Source organism: Ovis canadensis, chromosome 19 (genome assembly GCF_042477335.2).
Source record: "Ovis canadensis isolate MfBH-ARS-UI-01 breed Bighorn chromosome 19, ARS-UI_OviCan_v2, whole genome shotgun sequence".
Lineage (NCBI taxonomy): Eukaryota > Metazoa > Chordata > Mammalia > Artiodactyla > Bovidae > Ovis > Ovis canadensis.
Genome location: NC_091263.1, coordinates 57,785,853 through 57,813,459, shown reverse-complemented (window position 1 = coordinate 57,813,459; position 27,607 = coordinate 57,785,853). Strand labels below are relative to the sequence as shown.

Genomic DNA, 27,607 nt, shown 5'->3' with positions numbered 1-27,607 from the left:
ACATGATGCAGTCTCAAAAAAAAAATATTTTAAAAGTTGTCCATTTCTGTGAAGCTTAAGAAAATACAGTGTTTCTCTGAATGCCTAAATTGCTGCTTAAATCACAAGTTCCTTTTGGGGAATAAAGAGCATGCAATTTTTTAAAAAGTAAAAAGAAACCATATTGCAAATTAATTGTCAGATTGGAAGCAGACTCTGCTGGAAACAGAAGTGAGTGGAAGTTGCGTTTCCATAGAGACCCAGTCACATCCAACTCGGCAGTGATCGCGAGACATGTAGCCACAGTGATGTGGCTACATCACTAGAATGAGGCTCAGCAAACGCTTGGTTTAGCTCAGTCGTCTTCGTAGCCCTGTGAGGTTGATGCCATTATCAGTTCTTCATCATCGTTCCCTGTCTCTACGTAAAGAAACTCAGGTTTACAGAGAGAGTTAATAGGTGGTAGAGTAGGCTTCATGAAACCAGAGCCCACCCTCTTCCCTAGAAATGTGTTCAAGTGATTCAGACACCCAGATCTATTGTTTCCTCATCTGCACCACCATCTGTGGGTTCTCGCCAGCCCAGCAGTCATTAGTCACAATTCAGTACCTACATCCCTGGTTTCCCTGGGGTGTTACATCTCCCCTAATCTAGCCACGTGGCTCAGGCCAGATAGGAAAGGGTTTCTTAAACAAGACATAAAAGGCCACTAAATACAAAGGATAATTTAACTAAATTAAAATTAATGTTTTTTAATTCCAAAATACTAAAGAAAGAGATGGACTTCCCTGGTGGCTCCAATGGTAAAAAAAAAAATCCACCTGTAATGTGGGAGACCTGGGTTGGGAAAAATTGCTCAAGCCCGTTAATCTTGGACATGAAGATTAAGATTGCAGTGAGATGCCATCTTTTGCCCACCAGATTGAAAAAGCCTTATTGTGTCAAGTGCTGGAAAGATCCTAAAGATATTCTCTTATATTGTCTTCTAAAAGTTTACAGTTTTGCCTTCTATATTGAAGTCTTAATCTATCTTGTATTACTGTGGGAGAAGTGAGAATCATTAAATTCTGTTTTTTTTCAGTGTGAATAATTAATTGTTTTAGCACGTTTTACTTGTCTTCCTTTCCCTGGTGATCTGAAATGACAGCTTTGTCATAAACCAAGTTACCCTATGTACATGAGTATGTTTCTCTGTTTTTTGTTTCGTTAGTGTTTTTATCTATCCTTACCTGAATACATGGGCTTTCCAGGTGGCTCAAATGGTAAAGAATCCACCTGCCAATGCAAGAAACTCATGCTCAGTTCCTGGGTCAGGAAGATCCCCTGGAGAAGGAAATGGCAACTCACTCCAGTATTCTTGCCTGGGAAATCTCATGGACAGAGGAGCATGGTGGGCTACAGTCTGTGGAGTTGCAAAGAATTGGGCACAACTGCAAGGAGATCCAACCAGTCCATTCTAAAGGAGATCAGCCCTGGGATTTCTTTGGAAGGAATGATGCTAAAGCTGAAACTCCAGTACTTTGGCCACCTCATGTGAAGAGTTGACTCATTGGAAAAGACTCTGATGCTGGGAGGGATTGGGGGCAGGAGGAGAAGGGGACGACAGAGGATGAGATGGCTGGATGGCATCACTGACTCGATGGACGTGAGTCTGACTGAACTCCGGGAGTTGGTGATGGACAGGGAGGCCTGGCGTGCTGCGATTCATGGGGTCGCAAAGAGTCGGACACGACTGAGCAACTGAACTGAAGCAATAACAGCCTGAATACACATACTGTCTTAATAACTGTACATTTTAAATAAGCTTGATAGCTGCCTTTTCTTCTTCATTGGGAGTATTCTGGCTTTTCTTGGACCTTTGCTCTTCCAATAAATCTTGGAATCAGCTCATCTTTCTTGAAAAGCCCTGTTGAGATTTTAATTAGAATTACTTCTGAATTTGAAGGAAGTATTCCTAATTTTTCATTATTCAGGCTCATATTTGCTGGAAGTTTTTGGTAGATGCCATTTAACTAGTTAAGGAAGTTCTCCACTTAGTTTACTATGAGTTATTGCCATGAGGGACTGTTAGATTTTATGTTAATTCTTGCAACTATTTAGATGATCTTATAATTTTCCTTTTATGTGTTGATGTGGTTAACTACAAGAATGTTTTCCTAACTTGGTTATGAAATATCATCCTTTTATGTGTTGCTGGACTCAGCTTACTAGTATTTTACTTAGGATGTTTACTTCTGTGTGTTTGAGTTATTTATGAGTCATAACTGGTCTGATTGTTTTGGTATCAACTTAGATTGGCATCATTAAGTGAGTTGGGAATATGTCTTCTCTTTCTGTTTTCCAGAGAAACTGATGAAAGAGTAGAATGATCTATCTATTTATTGAAAGTTTAGATATACTTCCAAACTTTCTTAATATTTTTGGACTTAATGTTTTCCTTTGATTACAGATTTCATCCATTTCCTTAGTAATAGATTATATATTTTCTGTAGTTTAGAACTGACATATTTTGTTGTTGAATTGAACTCTTTATCATTATACAGTGATCCTCTCCATTCTGAATAATTTTTTTTGTTAGTCTATGTTCAGTTCAGTCACTCAGTTGTGTCCAACTCTTTGCGACCCTGTGGACTGCAGCACGCCAGGCCTCCCTATCCACTGCCAACTCCCAGAGCTTGCTCAAACTAATGTCTGTTGAGTTGGTGATACAATCCAACCATCTCATCCTTTGTTGTCCGCTTCTCCTCCTGCTTTCAATCTTTCCCAGCATCAGGGTCTTCACCAATGAGTCAGTTCTTCGCATCAGGTGGCCAAAGTATTGGAGTTTCAGCTTCAGCATCAGTCCTTCCAATGAATATTCAGGACTGATTTCCTTTAGGATGGACTGGTTGGATCTCCTTGCAGTCCAAGGGACTCTCAAGAGTCTTCTCCAACACCACAGTTCAAAAGTGTCAATTCTGTGGCGCTCAGCTTTCTTTATAGTCCAACTCTCATATCCATACATGACTACTGGAAAAACCATAGCTTTGACTAGATGGACCTTTGTTGGCAAAGTAATGTCTCTGCTTTTGAATATGCTATCTAGGTTGGTCATAGCTTTTCTTCCAAGGAGTAAGCGTCTTTTAATTTTATGGCTGCAGTCACCACCTGCAGTGATTTTGGAGTATTAGTCTATGTTATCTAATACTAATTTAGTTACACTACCTTTTTTTTGGATGTTTGTCAGGTGTATAACTTTCCACACTTTTACTTTCAACCTTTCCAAATTCCTATGTTTTAGGAGTACCTCTTGAAACAATGTGTCTTAGAGTTTTGTAACATTCAACTTGACAGCTTCTGACTTTTAACTGATGTGTTAATTTATGTTTATTGTGATTATTAGTATATCCGGCCTTATTTTTACTATCTTTTTTTGGGGGGGAGTGTCACTTTTTAATATACTTCTTTTGGGTTGATTGACTTTTTTTTGTTGTTGACTTATGTCATTTTCCTCCTTCTATTAGTTCAAAAGATATATATGTATGTACATACATACATATATAGATATATGTCTTACTTTAGTGAATACCACTGACTTTATAATGTACATTTATTAATGAAGGTGAAAATTAATGTACTAATTCACTTTCTACACAAATGCAAAGGCATTAGGATACTTTAACTTCAATCACCTTTTTTCTGATTTATTGTTCCCAGCATTTTAGTTCTGACTTTGTATTAAATGTACAAATTATATATGATTTTTTGTCATTATTATTGTTTTCTACAGAGAGTTTTGTTTTGATTTGACAATATTAACCTATGTCTTCTCTCATATTTCTCTTTTCAGTTCAGTTCTTAATTGAGTCCAGCTTCTTCTTTCTGAAATGTATCTTAGAAGTTCAGTTAGTCAAGTTTTCCAGTTGTAAAATCACTTTGCTTTAATCTGTATCTCACTCTTATTCTTAAAATGGTGAGTATCCAATTCTCAGGTGTTTGAAGATATTATTCTACTGTTCTTTAGCTTCCAGTGTTGCCATTGAGAAATCTGCTATCTAATTCCTTTTTTTGTGTGTGAGTAATCCTTTTTTTTCTTTCTTTTCTTAAAATCTAGCTGCTTTTAAGATCTTTTGTTTTTTAGTGTTCGGCAGTTTCACTACCAAGTTTCTTGGTTTGGATTTCTTATTACTTATCCTGCGTTATATATAGGCTTCCTACATCTGTGGAGTCACATGTTTTTTATGCTTTGGAAATTCTCAGCTATTGCTGCTTCAAACTTTGCCTCTCTTTCCTTCTCCCCTTCTTTGATGATTAAATGGAGTTTTAGATCTTCTCAATCTATCCTGCACATTCCATATCTTTTTTCATATTTTTTATGTCATATCATTCTTAGTTGATATATCTGAGTAATTTCTCCAGAGATGTCTTCCAGATCAGTATATTTGGTTAATCATGACCTGTGAGAATACTGGGTGCTCTCTTATAGAGAGCATCCTTATTTGTGCTTGAAGTGAGAACATGCTGCTCCCCCAAGGCTGCTCTAAGCATTCGAGGGTCCTAAGAAATGTGGGCTCTCAGGTGCAGCTTCTTCAATTTCGAGTTCAAGTATTAGTCTCCCAGTATCGTTTATGGATCTGCTGTACATATTTGGTCTAGGGACAACCATGTGTTTCCCTTTTATTTACTGCTCTCTGCCCCCTACTCTTTAGTGTTTTGAGAAAGGTACCTCAGAATATCTGGTCTACCATATGCTGAGATACCATTTGAATTTTAAAAGCCTAAAGATGGCACTGCAAAATTTCACCATGTTTTTGGCATATTCCATATTATTGGAACAATTTTGAACCCTGATTTTCTTTCCTTTGTTTGATTTAAAATTAATGACAAGATTGGATTTCTGTTTATCTAAATTTTTTTAAAAAATATCTAGGACGGAGAATTGAGGAATTTCCATTAGAAAACTGCTTCCAGTCTGAAATTGTCAGATTAAAGAAAGTTGGGCCACTGTTGTTTAACCTTCTACGAATCCACTGAGCTGTGATGTTATGCAGCCTTGATTGCTTCATCTTGCCCATAAACAGATAATAAAATGTTTTGTCCAAAGCCTAACTAAAATGTTTTGTCCAAAGTATGTAAACAATTCCCATAGCAGTCTTCAGACCTACTCATGCTAATAACTGTTGAAATATCCTTCTTTTGTGATTATATGAGCTCTTAGTAGTTACCTCTTTTGTTTTAGTTTCATAATCAAGCCCAGAACTTTGCTAGAAATCAACACCAAATCTCTCGGTCTCTAGATTTCTGTATCACTCTTTCTATTTGAAGTAGGACCCCTTACTCTAATTAGAGTCTTCTGGCATGACTTACTGAAGATCACTGAATATGTTTCTGAGATAATATCTAAATATCCTTTTGGTTCCCTGGGCAATAATTTCATGACTGGGACTAATTTTTCAGGTTGTTGGGTGTTCTTCCCATGTCTTTTTTTCCTGCCCTGGGCTTGGTTTCCCTCTTTGTGATGTTCTAACCTGACCAAATGGAAGTCTTCCGCTGTGATGAGGATTAAGTAAACAGGAACTGGTAGCTTTGCCTTCCCTTTGCCATCTGTTAGTATTACATGTGCTCGGTTCTTTTTTTAAATTCATCTTCTTGATCTAAATCTGCTTTTAAATGAGACTTTTCTTTGGCATTCCAGTCTCAACTATTTTGAGTATTAATCTCTCTTGCTTTTTGTTAATCCTTTGGAAAATTTCTATCATTTTCTAACTTATACAGAGGTGCTTGGAAAATCTGGGCCAGAGGGCTAGTTGTGTAGTGTTGGGGAGGAAGAAGATTTTCTCTATACTTCTAAGTTCTTCTTGCTGGTCTAATAATTAAATTGGCATGAAATACATTAACAGAGGAAAATCAAACAAAGTTTAATAACATGTATATATGGGAGACACTCAGGAGAACTGAGTAACTTGCCAACATGGCCAAAACCCTCGCCTTGAATATCATCTTTGGCTAAAGACAACAGAGACTATTTGGAGGTAGTGGTTTGGGACTTCAAAGGGGAGAAGGCAAGTCACACGAAGATGGGAAAGCAAGTGTTGAGTAAATAGGTATTTGTTGGGCCAGGCAGAGACAGTGGACAGAATGGAATCTTAAGATATGTCTTATGATAACTCTATCCTGGGAACAGGCCTGTTACCTGAATTCTTTAGGGAGCTAAGGGGGAGGTAAAAAGAAAAATTTCCTGAGTCTTCTGTCTCTTAAAAGTAATCAACCTAAATTAATCCTCATGCCAAAGAGACATATTTTAGGGTGGCAAATTTTGCTCCCCTACAGCAGTCACACTGTTGTCTCAGAGGCTTCTCTTTCCTTCCCATCCAGGATCCTCTCTGACTTAGTGCTGTTCTCAACTGGCATTTTCAACAAACGAATCAATACTTTAAGAACTGATAACCTCCTGATTATTGAGTCCTTCTTTCCACGATCATATGTTACATTCTGACATATGTTGACTTGTCTCATGATATAATTTCCTCAACTCTTTCATTGATATATAATAACTCATCCTGTAATTTATACCAGAGTCAAAATATATCCCCTACAACTTTGGTCCTATGCATAAACAGATACTTGATAATTACTTAAGTTACAAATAAATGTCTAAGCAGTATTTTGAATTGTTTGTAAAGAAGATTTTTTTTTTTTTGCCTAAAAATTTCATAGGTTTCTAGTTATAAGCTCTTTTAAGGTGAGACTTTGCCATATCTTTCATAACCAATTCCGTTACTAGTTATGGCAGTAGGCATCTTAGTGGTTAGGATATAAACTGCATTCAGACATACACAACTTGGTTTGGATTCTGGCAGTATCACTTATTAGCAGAGTGATCGTGGGTAGATTCACCTCTTTGAGCCTCAATTTCCTCAAATGAGGCTAATTTTCCTTTAAAATGAGGCCAATAATAGTACCCACCTCATAGGATTTTTGGGATGGTTCATTGAAATAATATATGTAAAGCACTTGAGCACAAAGTGAGACACTCAGGAAGAGCTCAACACATGATCGCTAATTATTATTTGCCTGCTCTGTGCCAGTCATCATGCTGGCCTCTGGGGAGATGGAGATGGAAAAGGAATTCACAATCAGTGGAGTCAGGAGTCACTGAAATGAGTAAATACAGCTTCATTTACGATGTGCTGCAGGGATATGGGTGATGAACTAGTTCTTTTTGCATAGGTAATCTGGGAAAACTGCTTCGAGGTGGTGACAGATGAATAGCATTTTGTGCAGGGGGCTCATTGGTTGGCTTGCAGATGCCATGTGGTAAATTTTTGGAGACTGGATTGTGCGCATTGGCCATAGACCCAGAGATGCTGTCTGGCTGGTATCCATATACATGTGGTATCATGTATTTTTCATTTTTCTCCTATGTGTATTTCCATATGACATAGCATGTAAGTCTCACCCATGTTGCATTTGTACTTGGCCCAAATTTGTACCTGTAGTTCCTCAATTCCACCATAGCTTGTGTTTAATCCTTGATCGAATTGTTACTAATATTTCATCTTATTAAAAGACTCGTAAGTCCTTGGGGGCAGGAGGTGTTCTCCCAGAGAGTACGCAGCATGTAGTAGGTCCTTGGTAATGTTTGATGAATGGATGAACTTCTTTGACTGCTGACCCCACTGCTGGCTATGGTATCTTGAGTGAGTATGTTAAGCCCTCAGAGCTCTATCTGTCAAGTGGGTTGGCATATCTCCCAGGGTGATTGTGAGGACTAAGTGAGGTGATGCCCAGTGCCCGATCAGTAATAAGCATGCATTAAACAGTGGTGACCATCAGTATCACTCCGTTCTGACTGGCATGCCGCTGAGTCCAGGAGCTTTCCATAGACTGCATGGCAGGGTGAAGCCTGGGGCTGTTTGCTGCACCTGCTGGCAGAGGAGAGGTTTCTGAACTCTTTCCTAATGCTGGGATGAGACCTGTCAGGTAATAAGGAGTTTATACTGAACATGACTGAAGGTGCCTTTTGGAACCTGGATGGCCCCTTGGACTGCTCCCTGTTTTCCCACCCACCCTTGATTGCTCCGTGAGTGTTCAGGGGTTTTACTGACTCGGGGAGGGACCACACATGAGTCCCCTCTTCTCCTCCTGCCTTCTGAGCTTCACTGTGAAATGGAAGCTATTTAAGGCTTCTCTCCCGTCAGTCACCAGGTGGAGAGGAGTCACAGAGAAGGTGACTTCCGTCTGGGGCTCAGTGTATCTAAATATAAAACTCTGGGGAAAAAAAGCCTCTCTGAATATAGAAACTGCAGACCCTAGGAGGCCTCTGGGGCCACAAACTATGAATTAGAAGAAAGATAACTTACCATTTTTAAGGTTTTGGAGAGGAAAAAAGATTAAATTTAAGCTGTAAGTGTTTTTACATGTTCAGACCTGCCAAGTGAAGCTTATCGGTGGTTTCGTGGGAACTTCCAGGAAGTCATCCATAAATTTTATTCCCTTATTTATTCATTTACCCCGTCAGCAGCTGTTTGGTGAATGCTCCCTGAGCCTGAGATTTGCTGATAAATGGTAAGTGAGGATTAAAGGTCAGTTTTAGTCCTTGCTGCCTCTCTGGACCTGTTCTGAGGGTGTTGAAGGACTGCTAGCTTGGAAAGACTTTGGCAGTGAAGAAAATAAGGCCAGAGAAGGTACATGGTCTTTGATGAGTAAATTGTCCCGAGTTCTGAGAACAGTTCCATGAAGCAGGTCAGATGCAACTCTTGAAGTCTGAGTGATGAGGTGTCCAACATGCTCCGGCCCCAGCCAGGGAGACTGTCCCATACTCTGGATGCATTCCAGCAGCCCTGACAGGCAGATTTTACAAGGCTTCCAGTGGCCTTGCAGATTCCTCTTTGCTACATTTCTGGTGCTTCTCATCCGTGTCCCATTCTTAGAACTCAAGACCTGCCCAACTCAGCCAGGTTTTGCCAGGTTGGCAGGCCCAAGGCTGCCTTTGTGGTAGATTTTAATGGCCGAGAAAGTCCTGCTGGGTACTGATCACACCTAGGTCTGGAGCAAGAAGCAGGCAAGCCAGGGACTCAGTACAATAGAAAGACACCTCTGCTGCTGCAGCCACTGCTGCCACTGCACATGTGCACACGTGCACATACGCACGTGCGCGCACGCACACACACACACACACACACAAAGAGGCTCAGCACATAGTAAGTGTTCAGTAAATATTTGTGAAATGAATGAATAAATACTTTGATGGAAGGAGCCCACAGTATAGTGTGGGTTCAAAGGGAATTTAAGGAAGGCTTCCTGGAGGAAGTAGCATTTAAATTGAGGTATGAAAAAGAGGTCCTGATGGGGGGAAAGACTGAGGGCAGAAGAAGAGGGTGTCAGAGGATAGATGGCTGGATGGCGTCACGGATGCAATGGACAGGAACTTGGGCAAACTTTGGAAGTTGGTGAGGGACAGAGAGGCCTGCCATGCTACAGTCCATGGGGTCACAAAGAGTCAGGCACAACTGGGCAGCTGAACAACAATATGGAAGAGAGGAAGGCGTAGCCAGGCCAAGTGGGAAAGGATGAGAGTTCTTGGCAAAGGCTGAGGTGCTAGAGTTCAGCCACAGTGCCCCTGGGGTGCTAGCAAATGCTGCTGAGGGGGTAAACTGAGGCCAGATGTTCAAAAACCTAGGCTTGGTGGCAGATAAACTAGACAGAAGCAGTATTTGAGTGTTAATGGGTGATGACTTTTATACACTCCTTCCTTTTTTTTTTTTTCTGCCTAGTGAGGTTTAATTGTCCTTAAAATGAAGAAATGGCCATAGTGGGGATTTAACCCATGGTGCTTGAAAAATGATAAGATGGTCATTTTTGCACCCAAGAACTTTGGAGCTAGATGATCTAGGGTTGGGATTCCCAGTTCTGTGCTTTACAGGGCAAGTTCCTTGTCTCAGAAAAGCACAGTGCCCACCTCATAGCATCAAATGAGATGACCCACATAGGGCAGGGTTACTTTGCTTGCCTGTGAACCTGTCTGTCCCTCCAAGCCCTTCCGAGGTAGAGATCTAGCCTGAGTCACTGGCGGGTGCGGTGCCCAACAATGCTAGGCACACAATAGGTGTTCAATAAAACGGCTTGGCGGTAAAGAATCAGCCTACAAGACAGGAGACAGGGGAGATGTAGGTTTGATCCCTGGGTTGGGAAGATCCTCTGGAGAAGGAAATGGCAACCCACTCCAATATTCTTGCCTGGGAAGTCCCATGAACAAAGGAGCCTGGGGCGCTACAGTCCAGAGAGTTGCAAAGAGTTGGATAAAACTGAGTGACTTGAGCACGTAAATTAAACAATGCCGCAAAGGATTCTGTCATCGTATTGTGGAAGTGCGTGGCCCTTTGGGTTCCAGCCCTCCCCCAGGCCCCAGTCAAAGCTTTGGGGCTGAGGTGGGGTGAGTGGGTTCTGCCACCCCTTCCCCTTCCCCGGCACTTGGGGCTGCACAGGGAACACGGAAGGCGCTCCAGGATGTCTAGAGACAGGTTGGTGGGATCAGTTCAGTTCAGTTTAGTCGCTCAGTTGTGTCTGACCCTTTGCGACCCCATGAATTGCAGCACACCAGGCCTCCCTGTCCGTCACCAACTCCCTGAGTTCACTCAAACTCACATCCAACGAGTCGGTGATACCATCCAGCCATCTCATCCTCTGTCGTCCCTTTTTCCTCCTGCCTCTGATCCCTCCCAGCATCAGAGTCTTTTCCAATGAGTCAACTCTTCGCATGAGGTGGCCAAAGTACTGAAGTTTCAGCTTTAGTATCATTCCTTCCAAAGAAATCCCAGGGCTGATCTCCTTCAGAATGGACTGGTTGGATCTCCTTGCAGTCCAAGGGACTCTCAAGAGTCTTCTCCAACACCACAGTTCAAAAGCATCCATTCTTCGGCCCTCAGCTTTCTTCACAGTCCAACTCTCACATCCATACATGACCACTGGAAAAACCATAGCCTTGACTAGACAGACCTTTGTTGGCAAAGTAATGTCTCTGCTTTTGAATATGCTATCTAGGTTGGTCATAACTTTCCTTCCAAGTAGTAAGTGTCTTTTAATTTCATGGCTGCAATCACCATCTGCAGTAATTTTGGAGCCCCCAAAAATAAAGTCTGACACTGTTTCCACTGTTTCCCCATCTATTTGCCATGAAGTGATGGGACCGGATGCCATGATCTTCGTTTTCTGAATATTGAGCTTTAAGCCAACTTTTTCACTCTCCTCTTTCGCTTTCATCAAGAGGCCCTTTAGTTCTTCTTCACTTTCTGCCATAAGGGTGGTGTCATCTGCATATCTGAGGTTATTGATATTTCTCCTGGTAATCTTGATTCCAGCCCAGCGTTTCTCATGATGGAGTTTGCATATAAGTTAAATAAGCAGGGTGACAGTATACAGCCTTGATGTACTCCTTTTCCTGTTTAGAACCAGTCTGTTGTTCCCTGTCCAGTTCTGACTGTTGCTTCCTGACCTGCATATAGGTTTTCTCAAGAGGCAGGTCAGGTGGTCTGGTATTCCCATCTCTCTCAGAATTTTCCACAGTTTATTGTGATCCACACAGTCAAAGGCTTTGGCATAGTCAATGAAGCAGAAATAGATGTTTTCCTGGAACTCTTGTTTGTGTCAAATACCAACTTTATCCTCTGGGCTTTACCTTATGGCCTGGGAATGCCGAGGAGCTAGGAGTTCTCGCCCTTGAGCCTCCAAGACGGAACGCGGCAGCCTGGGAGCAGCGCGGGGGCGGAGCCAGCTTTTCTGTCGGAGCACGTAGGCCCGCGCACCGCGCCTTTAAGGCGCCCAGCAGAGGCGGCCCTGGAGCTGAGAGCCGGTGCGGGCGGGAGCGAGAGCGCAGCTGCCGGACCTGAGCTGGGGGCCAGGACCGGGGACAGGCTTCTGGATAGCGCAGGGGTTCCAGACGGCTGAGGTCAGGTGAGGTGAGCACCGGTCGGGGTGGGAGGCGAGGGGGGTGATGGTGCGCGTTTAGGAGGGAATATCGCCGGGCTCCCCCAGTGGCCCCATGACCTACCCTACACTTCCGAGTCCGGACTGCCTGACCTCTCTCCAGAGGGCAAGATGAGAAGAAGGGTTGGAGACCTGTACCTCCCTTTTTTCTCTCTTTCCCCGCCCCAGCACCAGCCCCTGCGCTCTCCTTTCTAGCGCCTGGATGGAAAGGTTTCACATTCCTGAATCCCTGGTCCCTACTTCCCCGGGGCCGGGCTGCCTGCTGCCCTAAGCACCCGGACAAGGTGAGGACTGGTCGGGGACCTGAACGCTTTCTATTCGGCCTCCCCGCTGCTTGCACTAGCCCCTAGGCCCCCCTTCCCCAGCCCCTAGGCCCCCACCTCCCCAAGTACCTCGATGGTTTGGAGGCTCTTGCACCCTCGTTCCTCCCACTTTCTGGGGAAGGGCTACAGCTCAGCTGCCCTGCCAGCTGCTGTCATCTGCCTCCATCCTGCCCCAGACATGTGCACCCCTCAAGACCTTTCCCAATCATAACTTACCTCCAAAAGCTTCTCAACTCTTTCTCCACCCTCTCTCAGTTCCTTTGCATCCTCTCCTCCGCTCAACCCGCCAGTCAGGTTGCTGGTCCAACCACCCCGACTGCAACGCCCGGCAACCCCGGCGTCCCCAGGTCTTCTTGGCAGTTGGAAACGCGGATTGTGTAACGCTGGCTGCAGGGCAGCTCGTGCGGGTTGTGCACCCCTGCACCCGCAGAGGAGTAGAGGAGGCCAGGCTGAGGGAGGGAGGAAGAGGTTGTAGACTGAAAGGCTGTGCCCGCAGGCCACTGTATGAATCCTTTTCTGTGCCGGCGGACTGAGTGGTTAAGAAAAGATCTCACCTCTCACTGGCCCTGAAATCCCTAATGGCAGACTCCACCTGGCTGGGGTTAAAAATAGCTTCTTATTAATAATAACTGACATACAGTAAGCAAAAACAGGGTGTCAGTCCCTTTCCTAAGCACCTTTGAAAACCTTACCTGCCGAACTCCTACCAATAGCCCCATATGAGGTAGGTGCCTCCATTGTGCCCATTTCTTAGAGGAGAAATGAGAGGGATTCAGTGATGGATCCCTCCCAGAACACACTGAGTCACCTCAAAGCCCCCATTCTGAACCACTGGGCTTACTTTATTGTAACTAATAAATTTTTATCAACATTTTTTAATATAGAAAGTTAGACATTACAGAAGTTAATAACCTGTGTCCCTAGCATAAATTAATTTTTCTAAAATTAGGTTTTCAGACCAGCAAGGGATCCTTGGTACTCTCTTTAAGAATATTGATGCCCATAGAGGAGAAAGGACTTGCATGAGGCCACAAAGCCTGAAAGTGCCAGGAGTGGGGTGCAAAACAGGTCCTGGAATGGTTAATTGGTACTTGCTGGGTTCTCTGATGGCTGCCTCAGCCCTTCAGTCTGGGATCTTGGAGACCCTGCCCACCTCCCCTTCTGCATCGTGATGTCCTTCCTTTTCTGCTTCCTTTGCTCTAACCCAGGCTAGTGAACACACATTCTACCCTTTGCTGCCTTTCTTTAGGTTGTCACCTGCTCTGGGAACGCTCTTCATGGAATCTCTAATGTCTAAATTGTCAAAAGTTCAGAAATAAAACAAGTAAAACCAAGAAATTACCAGAGTAGTAATTAGTTACTATTAAAAATTTATTGTGCACACTCCAAAAAGACAAAACCAGGAGCGTTAAAACCAAAACAGTGGAACGAGGCTCAGGGATAAACTGTTTTAAAGCAGCTTCAGTTCAGTTCAGTTCAGTCTCTCAGTTGTGTCTGACTCTTTGCGACTCCGTGAACTGCAGCACGCCAGGCCTCCCTGTCCATCATCAACTCCTGGAGTTACCCAAACTCATGTCCATTGAGTCGGTGATGCCATCTAACCATCTCATCCCCTGTTGTCCCCTTCTCCTGCCTTCAATCTTGCCCAACATCAGAGTCTTCAAATGAGTCAGCTTTTTGCATCAGGTGGCCAAAGTATTGGAGTTTCAGCTTCAGCATCAGTCCTTCCAATGAACACCTAGGACTGATCTCCTTTAGGATGGATTGGTTGGAACTTCTTGCCGTCCAAGGGACTCTCAAGAGTCTTCTCCAGCACCACAGTTCAAAAGCATTAATTCTTTGGCGCTCAGCTTTCTTTATAGTCCAACTATCACATCCATACATAACTACCAGAAAAACCATAGCCTTGACTAGATGGACCTTTGTTGACAAAGTAATGTCTCTGCTTTTTAATATGGTGTCTAGATTGGTCATAACTTTCCTTCCAAGGAGTAAGCATCTTTTAATTTCATGGCTGCAATCACCATCTGCAGTAAAGCAGCTTATATAGTGAGAAAGAAGTGGTGGTTTATTCTTTTCAGTGGTTGGTTATAATATTAGAATTTTCTTAAATAATAGGGAATTAGTCAATAGTTACCTCATATCAACCTTGGGAAACAGTTCAGGTTTTGCTTATGATTTCTAGGGACATGAGCAAGAACTGACATAAGTGAGTCTTCCAAAATAAGTTAAATTAAGCTTTGTGTGGCTACATTAGTATCAGTTGCTCAGGGAATCTTCGAGGCTGGTCTCCATTTGTTTTTGATTTAACAAAACATTACCTACCCCTTAGGGTCTAACTTGTCTGTCCCCTTGAAAACACTCCCCTGATTTCTCCCCTGCTCCCAACTAAAATCTCTTTGTAGCTGGGATCCTACCACCTTCTACTCCCATAATGGTGTTTGGAAAGTTCTGCAGCACACATCTGCCTTGTCCTCTTGGGTGTAGTCGTGCTGTTAGGATTACTAGTGTTCCCCAAGACTCCTCTTCCCACCTGCCTCGTGAAGCCCCTGGACAGAGAGAGAGGTCCATGGGGGATGGGCTGGTTTCTGAAGTAAGGATAAGCTCAGAATTTCTGAAGCTTGCAGCCCCAAAGTCCCTTCATTGAGCTGCAGCTGATCACAGGGAGAATCACTCAGTGAGGTACTGAATATTATAACTACATGTTTGTTCATAACCCTGAGGGGTCCCACCCGAAAAATCAGAGAGACTCAGGTCCAAATCCCACTTCTATCACTGGGTAGCTTTGTGGCTGTGGGCCAGTTACCCAGCCTCTTTGAGCCTCAGCTTCTGGTAATAATACCTATTTTGGAGAAGGCAATGGCACCCCACTCCAGTACTCTTGCCTGGAAAATCCCATGGACGGAGGAGCCTGGAAGGCTGCAGTCCATGGGGTCGCTGAGGGTCGGACACGACTGAGTGACTTCATTTTCACTTTTCACTTTCATGCATTGGAGAAGGGAATGGCAGTGTTCTTGCCTGGAGCATCCCAGGGACGGGGGAACCTGGTGGGCTGCCATCTATGGGGTCGCACAGAGTCGGACACGACTGAAGTGACTTAGTAGTAGTAGTATTAGTTAGAAGGCAGTGGTGAGATTTAGATAAAGTAAAGCACAGGGCCCAGCACATGATAAGCACTCAGTAAGTACCTATTAGTATGGAGAGTGGCCACTACTTTGAATTATTGGAGAATTATTAACTCATTACTATATGGCTTATACTAATTTTACTTAGCAATGGGTCAGGGGAGTTCAGGCCAAGAAGAGGTAAGCATTTTTTGTGCTCGGGAAGGCCTGCCTATGAGAATGTCTTCAACTGCATATCATTCGTTGCCTTTACAATGCAATAAATTTGCCTATTTTTTAAGCTTTAAAAATTTATGACCTTCTAGCTCTGTGAGAATCTGTGTTACCTAGAATGAATGTGTGAATGTGATTTGTGCATTTGTAAGTGATTATGAAACTTAATGATAGGAGGGAATAAAAAAAAACTTAGAGATGACCTTGGTTTGCAGTGTGTGTGGTTGGTTCAGGCCTATCTTGGGGTCAGAGGTTCGATTCAAAGGTTACCTTGGTTTGGAGGAAAAGAAAGCAAACGAATGCTTTATCCTAGTAGGCTAGTGAACTGCTGAGACTGTGGAAATCCACTTCCATGTGCCATATGCTTTTCCAACTCCTGGTTATTCTGACAACTAGATCAGTCATTACCGTGGTGGTGAGTGTTCAAAAGAAGAGGCCAGGAATGTCACCTTCAAAGCTAGTGTTTGGAATTTGATGGGAAGCTAGTTCTGCAAATTAAAAAAAATTTTATTTAAAAATTTCTCCTAAATTGATTCTTTACTGGAATATGTTAGGATTCCATTTGATAATTTAAGGACTGTCGAGTTTAGATGTTGTAAGACATAAAGTCAGCACAGTATTGTAGAGCCATTATCCAGCCCCCACCCAAAAAAAGACAAAGTTTTGTAAGTTTCACAGTTGTATGAAATTTAGCGGCTGTACAGCTTTTCTTTATTTCTATGACCCTGCAGGGACGTAAGCACTTTTTATACTGTCCTTTACAATTAGACAGTAAAGTGTCTGCCTGCAGTGCGGGAGACCTGGGTCCAAGCCCTGGGTTGGGAAGATCCCCTGGAGAAGGAAATGGCAACCCACTCTAGTACTCTTGTCTGGAAAATTCCATGGACTGAGGAGCCTGGTAGGCTACAGTCCATGGGGTCGCAAAGAGTCGGACACGATTGAGTGAGTTCACTTTTCTAGCCACATATGGCTATTAAAGTTAAATTAATTCAAATTAAATAAAATGTACAATTCTGTTCTTCAGTCACACTAGCCACGTTTCAAGTGCTCATGTGCCATGTGGCCAGCAGCTACCATATTCGGCAGAGCAAACAGAGAACGTTTCTTTGTTCACAGAAAGTGCTATGGAAGGGACTTCCCTGGTGGTCCAGTGATTAAGACAGCGCTTCCTACGTAGGGGGCCCTAGTTCGATCCCTGATCGGGAAATTAAGATCCCACATGTCGCATGGTGTAGCCAAAAAAAAAAAAATAGTCCTATAGGATAGCACTCTTTAGATCTATAAGGCTATGGGAAAGTCACGTGATTATGGAGTTAAATTCCCTTCTTTCTGGCAGGTCATCTGCAGGCCAAGTAATTGAGTGTGCAGAGAATGTTTTATTGTTAAGAATGAAGATGTTCACAAATCTCCTTAGCCTCATTTTGGCTAAATGGCTTGCTGGCTTTTAACAATGCCAGATTCAAAGGATGGGGGAGAAGGGAGAATCAAACGAAATGTCTCTGGGCAGTGCATCTGGCTGCCTGTTAGAACCTTCTCTGACCTCTGCCCCAGTCAAGTTAAATCTGAATCTCTGAAGGTGGGGCCTAGGAATTTCAGAAATTTGTTTTTGTTTCTTTTTTTTTTTTTTAAGCTCCCTGGGGGTATTATGCAGCCAAGGTTGAAAACCTGGCAAGGTATGTGTATGGAATCTGGAAAGATGGTATGGATGACCCTATTTGCAGCGCAGCAGAGAAGACACTGACAGAAAGAATAGACTTGTGGTCAGGGAGAGGGTTAGATGACTTGAGAGAATAGTATTGAAACATACAGTGCTTCCCTGATGGCTCAGACGGTCAAGAATCCACCTGTAATGCAAGAGACCTGGGTTTGATCCCTGGGTCGGGAAGATCCCCGGGTCAGGAAGATCCCCTGGAGAACAGAACCGCTACCGACTCCAGTGTTCTGGCCTGGAGAATTCCATGGACAGAGGAGCATATACGTTCAGTTCAGTGGCTCAGTCGTGTCCAACTCTTTGCAACCCCATGAATTTCAGCATGCCAGGCCTCCCTGTCCATCACCAACTCCTGGAGTTCACTCAGACTCACGTCCATCGAGTCAGTGATGCCATCCAGCCATCTCATCCTCTGTCATCTCTTCTCCTCCTGCCCCCCAATCCCTCCCAGCATCAGAGTCTTTTCCAATGAGTCAACTCTTCGCATGAGGTGGCCAAAGTACTGGAGTTTCAGCTTTAGCAGTGTTACCATATGTAAAATAGATAACCAGTGGGGATTTGCTGTATGATTCAGGGAACACAAAGCCTATGCTCTGTGACAGCCTGAAGGGGTGGGATGGAGAGGGAGGTGGGAGGAAGGTTTACGAGGGAGGGGACATATGTATATCTGAGGCTGGTTCATGTTGATGTATGGCAGAAACCAACTCAATATTATAAAGTAATTATCCTCCAGTTAAAAATAAAATGCAGAAAAAAAAGAACAGCTTCAAGACTGTGCCCTTAAAAAATTCCTGAGCACTGAAAGAAAATGTTTCAAAGTAGGTTTGGTGAGTGACTAAAAATGTTCCTCACTGATTAACTGCAGTGATAAAGATTGGAGTTGAATGGGTTCACTTCCTGTAGAAGTGGGTCTCCACTGAGGGCAGCTTTACCCCTAGGGAGTATTTGGCACCATCTGGAGACATTTTTGCTTATCAAAACTTGGGGGCCTCTCTCCACGGGTTAGAGGCAGGGGATACTGCTCATTACTCTCACAATGCTTAGGAAGTAGATAGGAAAGCCCCTCACAACAAAGAATTAATCTGGCCCCAAATATCATTTGTGCCATGATTGAGAAACCCTAATTGAGACATAGGGTCCCCTAGGGGCTTCCCAGATGGTGAAGAATTTGCCTGCCAATGTGGGTGTGTGCAAGAGATGCGGGTTGGAAGATCCCCTGGAGCTTTAAAATGGCTCCTCACTCCAATATTCTTGCCTGGAAAATCTCATGGGCAGAGGAGCCTGGTGGGCTACAGTCCCTGGGGTCACAAAGAGTTGGATATGACTGAGCAACTGAGCACACACCATCTAGAAGTAATTTTTGCAAACCAGAGTCTTCCTTAACCATGGAGATAGTCCCCGCTTCAAGAAAGATCACGATATTCTCCTAAACTAGACCTTCGGAAACGCTCTTGCTCATGTTCAGTCCCAGAAGGCTTGTAGCCTTGTAGTTGTTGCCCGCCTTGGATGCGTTTCCAGCTGTTCCAGGGAAACTGCTGATTCAGGAAAACAGTACTGCCTGCAGAAGGTATGAGCAGAGGTGCTTACAGGGCTGCAGGTTGAGATCCTCGTCTTGTAAAACGTTCACCCAGAGTGACAGCAGCCTTGCTCAGGTGGTTTTCCAGAAGCTGTGGCTCTTGGCTGCTGGTGTTGGTATCTGCCTCGTAATACACTCCGAAGAGGATTCAAGCCTGATATGTGATGAAGTTTGGGAACTGAGCTATGGGCTAGACTCTGGGAATATAAAGATAGTGACAGAGAGCTGCCTACCGCTGAAGCATCTGCGCAGACCTGGGCACAGCAGCCGTGCAGGGTGATGGAGGTGTATTTCTGAACACAAGTTCGTGTGCAGGATACACAGTGCGGACAGACACACCGAAATGGCGGAGTCTGGAGCAGAGTACATGTATTGCAGGGCCAAGCAAAGGGGTCAGGTTACTCCCCCTAGGGCTGAGGGCTGCAGGCTTTGTGGCTTTCTTCTGCTTGGTTGGTGGTGAGGTAAAAGCTGTGCTCCAGGAATCTTGCACTCAGCCTGAAGTTACCATCCTCAGTCTGGGTGGGAGCCTTAGTTCCTACAGAAGAGATCCAAGATAGTGTTCTGTGTGTTCCTTGAGGAGGAACCAGGACCCTGCCCCAAGGCTGAACTTTTCTTTCTCTTACTCCTCTGTTTCTGCAGCCTCTCTCTTCCCTGATTAGCAACTGTTTGAATCTGTCCTGTGGAACTCAGGGAAAGTCAAGGAGGTTGAATGAAACCTATTTCCTATAGATAAGGAGGGAGCACAGAAAGGCTTTTGTGCCCAGGAGGGCCCCATAGGGTCCTGCTTGGTTTCAGTGGCACGGCTGTCTAGCTCCTCCCAGGAGAGCAGGCCAGTGCTTCCCAGCTGTGCAGCGAGTACTCAACACCCTCCAGTCCCTGCTTTGAGCAGTCTCCATGCATCATTTGATTTTGTCCCCACACTGAGGCTCCAAGAGGTTCTGTGACTTGCCAAGGTCCCAAAGCTGGTAGTGACAGAGCAGAGATGTGAACGTAGGTTATGGAACTGCACAGCTGACCCTCAGAGAAGCATTTACAGGTGGGGTGGTCCCAGGTGGCTCAGTGGTAAAGAATCCACCTTCCAAGTAGGAAATAGGAGTTCGATCCCTGGGTTGGGAAGATGCCCTGCAGGAGGAAATGGCAGCTCATTCCAGTATTCTTGCCTGCGAAACCCCATGGACAGAGGAGCCCGGTGAGCTGCAGTCCATGGGGTCACAAAAGAGTCAGACACGACTGAGCAACTGAACAACACCACAGTGTTTTCCTAGCCAAGACTTGAAGGATATAACCTCAAGTCGCCCAAGCAGGGGTGTGCTGGGGATAGGGGAGCCACTGTGTGGAAGCCCTGGGGGTGTGAAGGAGCATGCCATGTCAGGATTGTAGATCTTTCAGGAAAATAGGGGGCAGGATACAAGAGGACGACATGTGAAGGATGGGCAGGCTCCAACTTGTCCATGGCCTTCCATGTCACGCTGTGGGCCACTGTGAGCCACCAGTGGAGTGGGGCAGAGGACGAGAAGAGCTGTGTGCCATTGGGCAGCTTGCTTAAGCTCTCTGGGTCTCAGCTGCCCCTCTGAACTGGAGTCTCTAAAGCTACTCTGATGAGGAATGCTTGTTTTGTTTGTGACCATAATGAAGAAAGTGAAGGAATGGCCCGCAGTGGTGCTGGTGGGGCAGCGCTGTGATTCATGGCTTGCCCGTTTATCATTTGGTATTATACTAAGTGCCCACCGAGGGACGGCCTGGTGATGCTAAAGTGCCATGGCACGTGATGTAGTAAGACTTGTCTTCAAGGAGCTTGCAGCCTAGTGCAGGGTGCAGCCAGTGTTTTCGTATTACAGTAAAAGACATAGATCACAAATACCTGTTGGCATGGAGAAGGAAGTCAAGTTTACCGACGGCTGGGGGACTGAGGGAAGGTTAACTGAAGCAGACCATGCCGAGTTCTGCCAGAATGATTTGTCAGGAGAAATGGGGGTAGATAGAGTGTATAGTGCAAATCAACAGAAAATGGGGAAGTGGAGAAAAATACAAAGCTAGTTCAGGTGCCCCCACCAGAGGGTCAGATTATCAGCCTATCTGGTAACGAATTCCCCGGAGTTTCCAGGTTTTAGGGGGAATGTGGCGGTTATAACAGGAAGATATCCACTGATGGACTTGCCACTTACACACTTGGGTCCCACCCCATCATGCCTCCTCTCTTTTTAACCCTGGCATCCAGCCAGGCTCCTGGAGCATCCATGTCTTGGTTATCTGTCCCTTCCAAGATATAAGGACATTTTACAAATATGAGACCTTAGAACGTGAAATTATAACTCTTGACAGAGACAGAATTTCATGAAATCACAGCAGGGGATGTTGGGGGGCTGCTTGACTGATGTGTGGAGATTGTCATGGGTGGGAGTCTGGCAATGTGAGACCTGTTAACTGATGAAGATAAGGGAGGGGGACTTGAAGCTCAAAGGATTGGGAAGCCTTTGGGAAAGCTGTCAGTAAAATATTTTTGCAAAAATGTCCCCTGAATGATAGCACTGTGACAACAAGATGTTAAGTGGAAGGACTTAGCGTACTCTTAGGGCAGTCCGCATGAGATTCATTCTTTGTTCTAAGAATTAGCATAGGCGGCAGTTATTTTGTTCCATATTTGCTTTTGATCTTAGAACTGACAGCTTTTGATTTTTACTTATTTGGATAGAGTTCTAAACAAAACTGTGTTTTATTCTTACGTATGAAGTTTTTTTCTGATGCTGATTTTCCCGAGTTACAGAGATCTCTGGGGAAGAGCTTCTGGTTAAGGAAGGTAGGGACCAGCTCACAAAGGGCTCTGAATGCTGGACCTCGTGCTGAAAGCCAGAAATCTTATCCTGATCAGAGTGCTGGCTGTTTATAAGAGAGCTCCTTTTTGTCTCACACCAGCTTTGTCCCTGCAGTTAGAAAATACTGTAGACCAACTTTCCTCCTTTAGAAATGTCAGAACCCTCTGTAATCTCCTTGCTTTTCCTTTCTTTAAGCAATAGTCTTTTCAGCTTGCTTTTTGTTTGGAGGATGGTTGTTTTACAGTGTTGTATTGCTTTCTGATGTACAACAACTCAAATCAGTCATAACTGTATATGCCCTCCCTCTAAAGCGTCCCTCCCATTCCCACCCTGCTTTTCCTTTTGACTTCAGAGCACAGCTTCAAGAAATGGGAGAGTGTTTGGGGGCTCTGAGGTTCTATTTCAGGCCTCTGCCACTGCATACCCATGTAGAGGGCCATTTTAATTTCTTTTAGTCATGTGAAAGATAGTCACTTCTGTGATGCTCTTTCTAGCACTTTACCTCTGAGAACTGACCTCAGCCAATGACAGTGCATACACTGGCACTAATTCGCAGAGAAGTGTTCGAATGAAAGCTTGTTCCAGGCTCCCCCAGAGCCTGAAGACTTGGGTCCTTAGAGGTAAAGGATCAAGCGGCTTTTGGCTTCTCTTTTATCCAGTGGGAGACTGGCTTGTATCCCTGTAGGGTTGCCTGGCGTAGAGCATGGTTTCAGGCAGGCGTTTATTTCAGGCTGTCGCCGCAGCTGCATCTTTGACCCCAGAGGCTAATGCTTTGAAGGTGCTGGGCTAGCTCAGGGCACAGGGCGCATGCTTCATCGCCTTGTCTCTTTGCCAGTACGATGTTTTAGAAGATATACCGCAGGGTATATAAACTACCTGCCTTCCAGCTGAGCCCCTGATTGATCTGCCAGCCTCCTCTGGCTGTGTCCCTTCTCCCGAGGATTGAGTAGCAGGATTTTCCACTTCTCTGATCCTCTGTCCACAGGCCCTGCCTGGCTCGGCCAAGTTTCCTTGGCCACAGTGCTGCCCTAGGTGGCAGAAGCAGGGGAGAGGGCCACGGGCTTGGATGGTTCTTAAAGCAAAAGCCCCCATGGGGAATCAGGTGCTAGTGATTTGGTATAAAGCAAGACAGAGTGAATCCTCTTATCAATACCTTTCCCAGAACTATAAAGGAGATAGAATTTCTATAACTGTTGAGCATGTGAAATGTAGCTAGTGCAGCTAAAGAACTGATTTTCACATTTTACTCAGTTTTGATCAGTTTAAATTTAAACAGCCACCATGGCTACTGTATAGTGAAAAGTGAAGTCGCTCAGTCGTGTCCGACTCTACAACCCCATGGACTGTAGCCTACCAGGCTCCTCCGTCCATGGGATTTTCCAGGCAAGAATACTGAAGTGGGTTGCTGTTTCCTTCTCCAGGGGATCTTCCCAACCCAGGGATTGAACCCGGGTCTCCTGCATTGTAGGCAGACGCTTTACCATCTGAGCCACCAGGGAAGTATGGCTACTGTATAAGATAGACCATTGCATTTGAGGAGTTTATATTTTATATATATATATATATTTTAAGTTGTTTATTCTTGGCTGCGCCGGGTCTTTGTCACTGTGTGGCTCTTCTCTAGTTGCATTGAGCACTGCTCTTTAGTTGGGGTGTGCGGTCTTACTACTGCACTACTGCAGTCCACGACTTGGTGGCTTCTCTTGTTGCACACAGGCTCTGGGGGTGCAGGCTGCAGTAGTTGCTGCACGTGGAGTGAGCAGCTGTGGCTCCCGGGTTCTGGAGCACAGACTCAATAGCTGTGGTGCACAGGCTTAGTTGATCCAGGGGCTGCAGGGATCTTCCCAGACCAGGGATCAAACCTGAGATCCCTGCAGGGATCTCCTGCATTGGCAGCGGGATTCTTTACCACAGAGCCACCATGGAGGCCCTATGTTGTATTTTTTAATTAAAGAGGGAAAACCGTTTACACACCCATGGTGGCAACTCAAGAGGTATGGTTCATGTCAGTGAACAGTCTCCCTCATCTCTGCCCCTAGCCTCTCAGCTTCCCTTCCCAGCCCCACTCGTATGGTTCTCAGCTGCTTCTGCATCCATTCAGAAACATCTTACTCATACATAAGCAATAACACACACATTTTTCTCTCTTTCTCACAAGGCAAGAGATGTTATTCTACCCATTCTCTTCTGTTCCTTGCTTTTTAAAGTTAACAATGTACGTTGGAGGTCATTACCCATAGAGACAAATAGAACTGACAGCTTCCCTGGTGGCTTAGGCAGTAAAGTGTCTGCCTGCAATGCAGGAGACCTGGATTCGATCCCTGGGTTGGGAAGATCCCCTGGAAAAGGAAATGGCAACCCACTCCAGTACTCTCACCTGGAAAATCCCAAGGGTGGAGGAGCCCAGTCAAAGAGGTCGCAAAGAGTCAGACGCGACTGAGCGACTTCACTTCACTTCACTTCATTATTTTAATGGCTTATATATATAATTATGTTTTGGAAGTGCTCAGCCTGTTTATTTCACTTTCTGCCCAACCTATAATATGTCATGGCTTTTATTAATTTTATTTGCACTTAATGGCTATACACTATAACTTGTTTATAAAGTTGTAGCATCATTTACTTAACATGTCCCTTATGAGTAGGCATGCAAGTTCCAGGTTTTTTGACATGATAAGTAATACTATAACAAATAACCCTGCACAAACTTATTCTCACATATGTTCAGGTATGAGTATAAATAAATTCCTGGAAATTAGAGATGATTTGATCAAAGGTGTGTGTATTTTACGTTGCTGCAGGTTTTGCCAAAGTGCCATCTGTAGATTTTGTTAAGTCACTCAGTCATGTCCGACTCTTTGTGACCCCTTGGACTGTAGCCCGCCAGGCTTCTCTGTCCGTGGACTTCTCCAGGCAAGAATACTGGAGTGGGTTGCCATTTCCTTCTCCAGGGGATCTTCCCAACCCAGGGATCGAACCTGTGTCTCCTGCATTGCAGGCAGATGCTTTATCCTCTGAGCCGCCAGGGAAGACTTTGTTGATGGGAATGTAAATTTATATGTTGCTGAGGGCAATCCCACAGCCCCAGCTACACTGTTTGTTGTTACACTTTTTGTTGTTCACCAATATGGTAAACAGATATCACCATCACCTTGGAGGTTTAATTTGTGTTTCTCTTGTAAATAAAATTAAGATTGAGCATCTTTTTAGCTAAGGGTCATTTGTATTTCCTTCCTGTTCAAGTATCTTTTCAAATCTTTTGCCCATTTTATTGGATTTTGTTCTTTTCATTGATTTGTAGGAACCCTTTATTAGTCTGTTGCCTGATATGTATCATTTTAATCTTGTTCATGCTATCTCTTTCCATGTGTCATTTAAAAAGATTTTTATGCAGTCAGCTTATTAATATTTATGTTATGGCCCCTAGGTTTTATATCTTACTGAGGAAGATTTTTCCAGAGTTCTCATGGTTTCTTTTAGAACTTTCATGCTTTTTTTTCCCCTAATGTTTAACTCTTTGATCCCTTTGGAATAATTCAGGGGTTTTGTGGATTTACTTTCCATTACCCATCTGCCTGTCTCCTCATTTTTCTTCTGTGATGTCTTGGCCAGCATCTCTGCACTGTCCAGCCCTGCTTTTGAGCTTTGAAGTCCCCCCCTTGTTAGCCACTCTAGTAGAAATATTATATTCATTTGCCCATTGGTTGCCAGCTTCTTCTCTTTTCTATCTGAGTAGAGCTTTTAGGTAACCCTAACCCCAGACAGTTTTCCGACAAAGGTCTGTCTAGTCAAAGCTTTGTTTTTTCCAGTAGTCATGTATGGATATGAGAGTTGAACTATAAAGAAAGCTGAGTGCCACAGAATTGATGCTTTTGAACTGTGTATATTGGAGAAGACTTGAGAGTTCCTTGGGTGGCAAGGAGATCCAACCAGTCCATTCTAAAGGAAATCAGTCCTGAATATTCATTGGAAGGACTGATGCTGAAGCTGAAACTTCAATAGTCTGGCCACCTGATGTAAAGAACTGACTCAGTTGAGAAGACCCTGATGCTGGGAAAGATTGAAGGCAGGAGGAGAAGGAGATGACAGAGGATGAGATAGTTGAATGGCATCACCAACTCGATGGACATGAGGTTGAGCAAGCTCCGGGAGTTGGTGATGGACAGGGAATCCTAGCGTGCTGCAGTCCATGGGGTTGCGAAGAGCCGAACATGACTGAGCAATTGAACTGAACTGAACCCCAGACAGAGAGGGGAGTTTTAATCTTTTTTTGAAGGTCTTAGTTAAGTTTGAAGCCTCCAGAAGCCCTTCCCACCCAAGCATGCCTGTTTCCCTTATTGCCTCTCTCATTTGTGCAGCGTAGTATCACCAGTTCAGTCTCATACTTCGTTCCCATCACAAAATACTTCTTCAACTTTCCTGCCCTCCTGGTTAGGCTTTTTATCTCACATGCCCTGCCTGCCCTTTGTGCAGGTTGCTTAACTGGGGGAAGTGACCCGAACCAGAGGCAACTTTAAAACCATAGGATATTTGCACTTTGCCTTTGCAAAGGAGGAAAGGCTCCGCCTCAGGTGAGGCTGGCATTATTGCTGACTGTTAGCACTTAATTCATATTCTCTGATATGATTTAATGCTTTGTCATTTTCTTACTTGTGATTCCAGAGTCTCCTTTTCAGCTTCTGCCAGAGCCAGTAGCAGTTGGGAAAGAAGGCTGTGCTCTTTGAAGAGTGAGTATGGATTTTTCACATCATAGATTGCACAAAAAAAAAAAAAAAAAAAACAGCCCTTCATGTGATGGGAGCTACTCTGTAAGCTCCCTGGCAAACTTCTGCAGGCCAGCCTGTTAGCAGGTGGGGTGTTCGCTGGTTGAGCAGGTCTGGTAGGAGTGGACTGGAACCAATAACCTGGCAAACTTCTGCAGGCCAGCCTGTTAGCAGGTAGGGTGTTCGCTGGTTGAGCAGGTTTGGTGGGAGTGGACTGGAACCAAAAATTTTTTGTTTTGTTTTTCTTTTTCTGGCTGAGCTGGGTCTTCATTTCTGTGCACAGGCTTAGTTGCTCCACAGCATGTGAAATCCTCCCAGACCGGGGATCGCATCTGTGTCCTCCGCATCGGCAGACAGATTCTTACCAACGGTACCCACAAGGAAGTTCCACCCTGAATAGTTTTAAAGCTCAAGATACGTATCCAGCCCTCACCCCCCACTCCTCTCTCAGATACTGTGCTGGGAGCAGGGCTCTGAGTCTGAAGGGAGTCAGAAGACCTGGGCCTCTGGGCAGCAGGATGCTTCCCTGGGGAGTGTAACACTTGAATCAGTCCTGAAGGCAGAGAGGAGTTCATCGGGGGGGCGGGACAGGAGAGCACTTGCCCCACACGAAGTGGGCAGCATGAGAAAGACGAGGCCTGAGGCTCTGTAGGTGCAAACAGAGGTGTGAGGCCAGAAAGTTGAGTTGGGATCAAAAGGGTGGTCAGTATTTACACTAGACAAGAGGCCCCAGTCCCTGGTGTGGACTACGAAGATTCTTCTGGCAGCTGGTAACAACTGAATGGGGTATGACAGAACAGCCTTCACAGAAACAGGAGCAAGGAGAGATGAGGACCCAGGCCTGGTGGGGTAGTTGAGGGAACTGGGATCTGACTCATGAATTCTCATATCTGTTGGGAATGTTTCCTCCCTTGAGACATTCCTAGTAAATGTTAAGACAAAGGAATTGGTTGTAAGGGGCTTTCAGGGCTGTAACCCCCATAAAACTGTGCTGTCCAACACGTTAGCTGTTATTCATATGTGACTCTCAAGGATTTAAGGATGTGATAGACGTGACTGAAGGACTGAATTTTGAATTTTATTTACTTAATTTGAATGTAGATAGCCACATATAAACAGTGCATCTTGTCTAGACTCAGA

The 27,607-nt window shown here is 44.5% G+C and overlaps 1 protein-coding gene and 1 non-coding gene across 8 annotated transcripts in view; one reads left to right on the top strand and one right to left on the bottom strand.

The window, feature by feature from the left end:
* ABHD6 (abhydrolase domain containing 6, acylglycerol lipase) overlaps positions 1 to 27,607 on the top strand; it is a 101,947-nt gene that overhangs the window by 41,380 nt on the left and 32,960 nt on the right. The window contains exons 1-2 of one of the 7 annotated variants that reach the window (XM_069560552.1): positions 11,718 to 11,910; positions 26,367 to 26,431. The exons of 1 other annotated variant lie outside the window; for it this stretch is intronic. The gene's annotated coding sequence lies outside the window, so the exon portion shown is untranslated. Of the gene's footprint in view, positions 1 to 11,717; positions 11,916 to 12,044; positions 12,228 to 26,366; positions 26,432 to 27,607 lie in introns of those variants that run through there. 5 more of the 7 variants (XM_069560553.1, XM_069560554.1, XM_069560557.1 and 2 more) reach the window with 5 other exon arrangements.
* Positions 23,132 to 23,203, bottom strand: TRNAC-ACA (transfer RNA cysteine (anticodon ACA)). The gene has a single exon. It is a non-coding gene; the product is annotated as a tRNA-Cys (tRNA).